Raw genomic sequence first — 6666 nt, forward strand, 5'->3', positions numbered from 1 at the left:
GAATCATAAAATAATCGCAGGCAGGAGTCACAAAATTCATGGAAACACAAAACAGCACCTTTGGTTTCATCCTGTTCTCCTTGGCTGTTCAGGCTGAAAGTGGAAAATGTATGAACCTATGTGCATACATATTTACATTATAGAGATGTAGGTCTTTATATACATACATAAATTTATATACATGCAGGATGTCCCTGTCCATGACAGGGTTGTTGGAATGAGGGTCTGTAAGGTCCCTTTCAACAAAAACTGTTCTGTAATTCTGTGACTTGGGGCTGGCTGAAAGGGACCTCTGGAGATGATCCAGTCCAAACCCCCTGGCAAGGCAGGGTCACCTGGAGCAGCTGACACAGGGATGTGTCCGGGTGGGTTTGAAATGTTTCCAGAGAAGGACAATCCACAAAATCCCTGGGCAGTTCGCTCCAGTGCTCTGTCACCCTCAATGTAAAGAAACTCTTCCTCATGTCTAGGTGGAACTTGTGTTTCATTTTATAGCCAGTTCTCCTCACCCTGTTGGTGGGCACCACTGTAAAGACCCTGGCACCATCCTCCTGGCACTTGACTTGGAAATACTTACATAGATTGTTGAGATTACCTCTCAATCTTCTCTTCACCAGACTCACCAGGCCCAGTTCCTGCAGTCTCTCCTCACGAGAGATGCTCCAGAGGCCTCATCATCTCTGTGGCCTCTCCAGTATCTCCTTGTCCTGCCATCCCAGGGATCCCCCCAGCTCCCAGCACCCTGACATTGCTTTATCCCCACCCCAAGCTATGATCCCACATTCTGCACTGCTAGAGGATTCCCAGTTTCCATTTTCCAGGCTCAGCACTTTGTAGTGGTGCCTCCAGAAGAGGGTGGATTGTTTAGCCACTCCAGTGAGAGGAATTTTCCCTATTCCCTATCTTCTTCCCCCAATAAAAATCATGGAACCAGTTATCTGCCTTAATTTCAGAGCTTTGCACTTCTTGTATATGGAACTACACCCATTTGTAGGAACATTTGTTCAGTTTGTGAAATTTAGGTAGCATCTTTTTATTTTCAAGTAGAACTGATGAAAACTTGGGGGAGGAGCATTTCCAAAATCCTCCTAGCTGGGAGTATTAAATTAGGAACAGGTGAGAGGAGTATTGGCCTCTGTGTTTCAGCTCAGAGGGAATTTGGGAATCTCTACAGAGTGAGAAGACTTGTTGATACTCCAAGGTGAGTGAAACAGATGCTGGGCTGAGCAGCATGTCTTGCATAGACTTTTTGCTGCCTGAGCAAGCCACAACATGTGGAAAAACAAAAGTAAAAAGTTCTCCTCCTGGCAGAACCGTCTGAATCTCCCCACAAGATGGCTCTGCAGCCACAGGTTCTGCAAGAGAAGAACCTGGAAATACTGGTTATTTCTCTTTTTTTTAAAAGCATTAATAAAATAATCTCATTTGAAAGATATCTGCCTCACTAGAAAACCTGCAAATTCTGCAAAAACTTTACAAAGATGTTTATCCAAGCCTTTTTCTTCAAAAGTGGCTTTTTCTACTCTTTTTCTTAAAGGAACAGACTATTAGTCTCAGCCTAGTTCTTAATGATGCCATCATGCAGTGAACAAAGTGACTGTGAAATGGCTCAGGAATGAATCTGGTCAGTCTGGACTTCATCTTCTTTGTTACAAGCCCTTTGCACAAAACCACGTTTTGCATTCAGCTTGCAATGGAGTGATCTGAACCTGCTTGCAACTGTGCATGTGTGCACGCTCCTGCATGAAAAAGTGATGGAAAGTATCAGGAACAGGATGGAGGATAATGGCTTTAAGATGAAAGAGAGCGGATTTAGAATGGGTATTAGGAAAAAAAATTCTTCCCTCTAATGGTGGTGAGGCCCTGGCAGAGGTTTCCCAGAGAATCCCCATCCCTGGAAGTGTTCTAGATCAGGTTGGACAGGACTTGGAGCAACCTGGTCTAGTGGAAGGTGTGTCTGCCCATGGCAGGGGCTTGGAATGACGTGATACTTAAGGTTTCTTCCAACCCAAACCATTCTGTGATATTTGTGATCATATGAAATATTAGATATTATGAGAAATTGAGGCAACCCCAATAACTTCTGATTATTTGAAGTGTGGATTTTTGTGGCCAGAATGGTGGCACAGACTTACTTCAACTAACATAAGATATTGACCTAAAAAGTGTAACTTGAGACTGTAGTCACCTTAGGCTGCAAGTGGGTTTTATCCTCTTGCATTTAATCCTGTAGGTTGGAAGGGCCTGTGCCAGTAATTTTGTAAGGTCTTACATCAGTATCCTTCACTTTACCAGCCAGGGCACATAACAAGACGTCATGCTGGATATATTGAAAAAAAGCCTGAAAGTTGAGGGATAAAAGACAATGTCACTTTTAGACCAGTGAGAGTCAGAGAATTGTTCCTGGGGAGCTTACATTGTGTAGGTGCATAATGTAAGTGCATATGGTCTGGCAATAAGAGATGTGGTAGCTGAATACAAATCCAGCTGGAAAAGCATAGAAAAGGATCTGGATAAGTTGTAAATGAAGTTACTGATCGATATCAGCTAATATAAAGAGGCAAATATCTCCAGAAGGATTGCTCAGCCCAGTTTCAGCTGTATTAGGACTGTGAACTACAGGGATTGGGAGCTTTTTAACAGCCCAGATGTTGCAGTAACAAATCAAGGCTTAGTAACTAAATGGAATTTTTAACTGTAAAACCTGCTGGTTTATTTTTCTCTTTCTCACACTGCCATCGACTCTTTTTTTTTTTTTTTTTTTTTTTTTTTTTGTCCCTTTTTGAAAACAGGTCCACTGAAGTCTGCTCCAGAGGGAAGAGAAGAAAACACATCAGTGAGGACAAAGAGCACTTAGGCACAGAGCCTTCTCACACCAAATGCCCACAGAGAGATGCAGCTGAGGATTGAGAGTCACACAAAATCCCAGCACACTCTTCTTTCCAATACCTTCTGTCCCAAGCAGATCTCCTTATCTCTAAGTTCACCTTGAACTTGTGGAAACTACAAGACCAGGAAAAAAAATCAGTCTTATGGTTAGGGCACAGGAACCAGGAAGTTTGATTTCCATTCCTGTTTTTTCTGCAGGTGTGTGAAAATCCCTATTGTTTGCAGACTGTTTCAAGCTCTTCACTTCATGAGAACAGAGCAGTGCTCTTGTATGTTTTCAGCTCTCAGTGTTGGAAGCAGAGTTTGATTTATTGCCATATGCAGCATTTCCCTTAATCTGGAGACAAAAATATATAAGGTAGAACTCAGGCAAACCTGGAAATACCGAGTCTTTTCTCTGCCAAATAGTCCATTCCACTGATTTTGCATTTTTTGTCTTCATAGAATCATGGAATAGTTTAAGATAGAAGCACCTTTTAAAGGTCATTGAATCCAACCCCTCTGCCATGGACAGAGACACTTTCCACTAGACCAAGTTGGTCCAAGTCCCTTCCATCCTGGCCTTGAACACTTCCAGGGATGGGGAAGTTCTCTTGTGCCTTTCTTATGTGAAAGACAGAGAACTTCTGAATCAAAAATAATTGTTTTTTATGAGGCCATACTGATCTGAACAAAGTTAGCCCCAAACTGAGTTATGGAGTTTGTTACCATTTGAGAAACAAACGTGGCAAAGGAAATTTCAGCTTGAAAGTTCCAGCATAGCAAGACCTCATTGTGAAAAGTGTGAGGAAATCTTAACAGAGGGTGTTAGTGCCTCTGCCTTCTATAATAATTTGAAAACTGTACATTAAAATACTGACAATAACAGAGGGTAATGAACCATTGCTTGTCAAAAATAATATGTAGGAAAAGGTCAGCTCTTTGGGAAAGCAAGTGCCTCTGGATTGACAAGGTTAATCATAAAAATAAATGTATTGTTGCTAAATTGCCTGTTGCTGAGTAACCCACAGGCGAAGGGAAGAGTGTTTGTTTAGTGGCAGGAATTTAATGATTCGCCATCTGAGTGAAGTTTTCTTCAGTGGAGCGTGTAACATAATTAATTTCTGGAAAATATGCTTCCTAGGCACAAGGTTTGAGACCAACCTGAAAACATGATAAACTTTTTTTTTTTTTTTGTGAAGTTTTCTTCAGTGGAGCGTGTAAGATTTTTATTTAGACAATGGAGTCTACCTGCTCAATTTGACCAGCTAATCTGCCTCTAGACTCCATTGATAATACTGGCTGCACGTTTAATTCAGTTGTCTGAATATGAATAACAATAAAAGTTCTCTTATTAGTTTTTCTATATTCCTAATGGACTTGAATTAACTTAAAATAACACATCCACACCAGATAAGATAAACTAGCATAATTAAATTCTGGAAAATGTGCTTCCTAGGCACAAGGTTTGAGACCAACCTGAAAACATGATAAACTTTTTTTTTTTTTTAAGAGAAAGGCAAAGGTGCCTCACTCAAAACAGAGAATGTTCTATTTACTTTTTACTGGATATTAGTTGATTGTTTTGCTGAAGAGAAAGGCAAAGTTGCCTCACTCAAAACAGAGAATGTTCTATTTACTTTTTACTGGATATTAGTTGATTGTTTTGCTGTTTTTTCACATGTTTTTTACATTAAGTTTTTCCCTGTGAGGGTAGTGAGGCCCTGGCACAGGTTGCCCAAAGAAGCTGTGGCTGCCCCATCCCTGGAAGTGTTCAAAGCCAGGTTGGACAGGGATTGGAGCAACCTGGGATAGTGGAAGGTTTATTTCCCTGTCCATGGCAGGGGCTGAAACGAGATGAGCTTTCCAGTCCCTTCACCCCAAACATATGGCTCCATGATTTTGTGTGGCAGGGCTTTTCTGCAGGTTGGAGGCCTTTTGGTGTGATCTGGTCCTGCCCTATTGTGAATTCCTGTTACCCTCCCAAACTGGGTGATTATGGACACCTTCCACTAGCCAGGTGACTCTGACTTGGACGCAGGCAAACAAAATTTCCAGGTACAGTTTAGGAGTCAGCATGGCCAGGGCTAATTTCCCAGAACAGAAAGAAACAGAAGGAATGAGCAGAGAAGATTAATGCCTGTACAAAATCAGATGAGAACCTCTAGAACTCATTATGCCATCTAGAAAGATGTTTGCTATAACATGCAAGTCACTTTTTGTTTGTGTGTTTCAAAAGATTTCCTAAAACGTCCCCCCAAACCTGAACTATATGGTGATCAGATGTAGTTTATGGAATTATAGTCAGACTGGTTACTTGTCTACAGCTGGGAGGAGTCTTTCAGCTAAAAGCAAAATAGATGAATGGTCTTTCAACTGATTTTCAACTTTGTTTTGTATTCTGCAGCTGCTTCTAAATCACAGCAAAAATCAACAATATTATTCATGCTGACAAGATTGAAAATAATGAAAGTTTATGGAAAAGGAGAAGCCAAAGCTTATTGGTGTTTGAAACCTTTTCCTCAGCTAAACACATCAGATCCCTCCTGTCTTATTCTTGTATTTTCCTTCCAGCTTAGAGTATTCCATTTTAAAATATTTTAGGTAATTTTTGCACTTTTTGCAAGTGCAAAACATTGGGGTTTCTTTTGTAATTTTGCCTTGCATAAGTGACAGTTACACAGCATGTTGGAAGTGATCGAGACATTCACCAAGCGGTATGGATTTTTCATTAAAGTAATATCATTACTAGGTGACTGAGCAGTCTAAAGGCATTATATTTATATTTTTTCTGGTGAGGGTGGTGAGGCCCTGGCACAGGTTGCACAGAGAAGCTGTGGCTGCCCCTGTTCCTGGAAGTGTTCAAAGCCAGTTTGCATGGGGCTTGGAGCAACTTGGGATAGTGGTAGGTGTTCCTATCTTCAGGAATCTCATTCCTTGTCTGTATTCATTCCTTATCTGTATTTCTTTATGGAATATTTAAAAAACAGAAATCCAGATCTTGCCCAAAGAAATCTGCATTCCCTGATAGATGGTATGAATCCATACATCTTAGAGATGTCTGTTAAGTTCACAAAGTGATCTGAGATTTCAAAATACAGCTATTATGGAAATAACCGTTGTTATTCTTGTTTTTAATAGCTGCTGACAGAAATATTTTGAGGTAAGTGCCAAGTTAGAAGCTGTGATTCTGAATAGAGTTTTTCAAATACTCAAGGGGTCTGTTATGTTTGAGGTAATTTGTCTGGACTGTCATCCCAGAAACATCTGGTGGAAGGGGATCAGACTGGCACAACAAAGACTGGCAGTGGTACTCACATGTCCTCTTGTGGAGCCACTTTATGGGTTTGGTTCTGCTAAAGATTTTGAACATTTTGCAGGGCATTACTGAATTTTCTTGAGCTATCTGAAACTCAGCATTTCCATTTCATGGCAAATGTCGAAGTTTCAATGTATGTTTTCATTCTCAGTGTGATCACACCCACAAGTATAAAATCTTTCCTGCCCATTTAGAAAAGTGTTTTAAAAATTAAATATGTATGGAGAAACTTCACTTCAAAATTAAATTACTAGTTAAAAGCTTATTTTGTTTAGTTTCTCATCTTAGGATGAGGTGTTGGTGCATGTCCAAAGAAGAATAATGGAGCTGGGGAAGGGTCTGGAGTACAGGTCTGATGAGGAGCAGCTGAGGGAGCTGGGTGGGGCTCAACCTGGAGAAAAGGAGGCTCAGGAGGGATTTTCTGGCTTTCCACAACTCCGTGACATGAGAGTGCAGCCAGGTGGGAGTCAGGCTCTGCT

The sequence above is a fragment of the Onychostruthus taczanowskii genome, unplaced genomic scaffold (genome assembly GCF_017590055.1).
Source record: "Onychostruthus taczanowskii isolate IOZ18803 unplaced genomic scaffold, ASM1759005v1 scaffold90, whole genome shotgun sequence".
Taxonomy (NCBI): Eukaryota; Metazoa; Chordata; class Aves; order Passeriformes; family Passeridae; genus Onychostruthus; species Onychostruthus taczanowskii.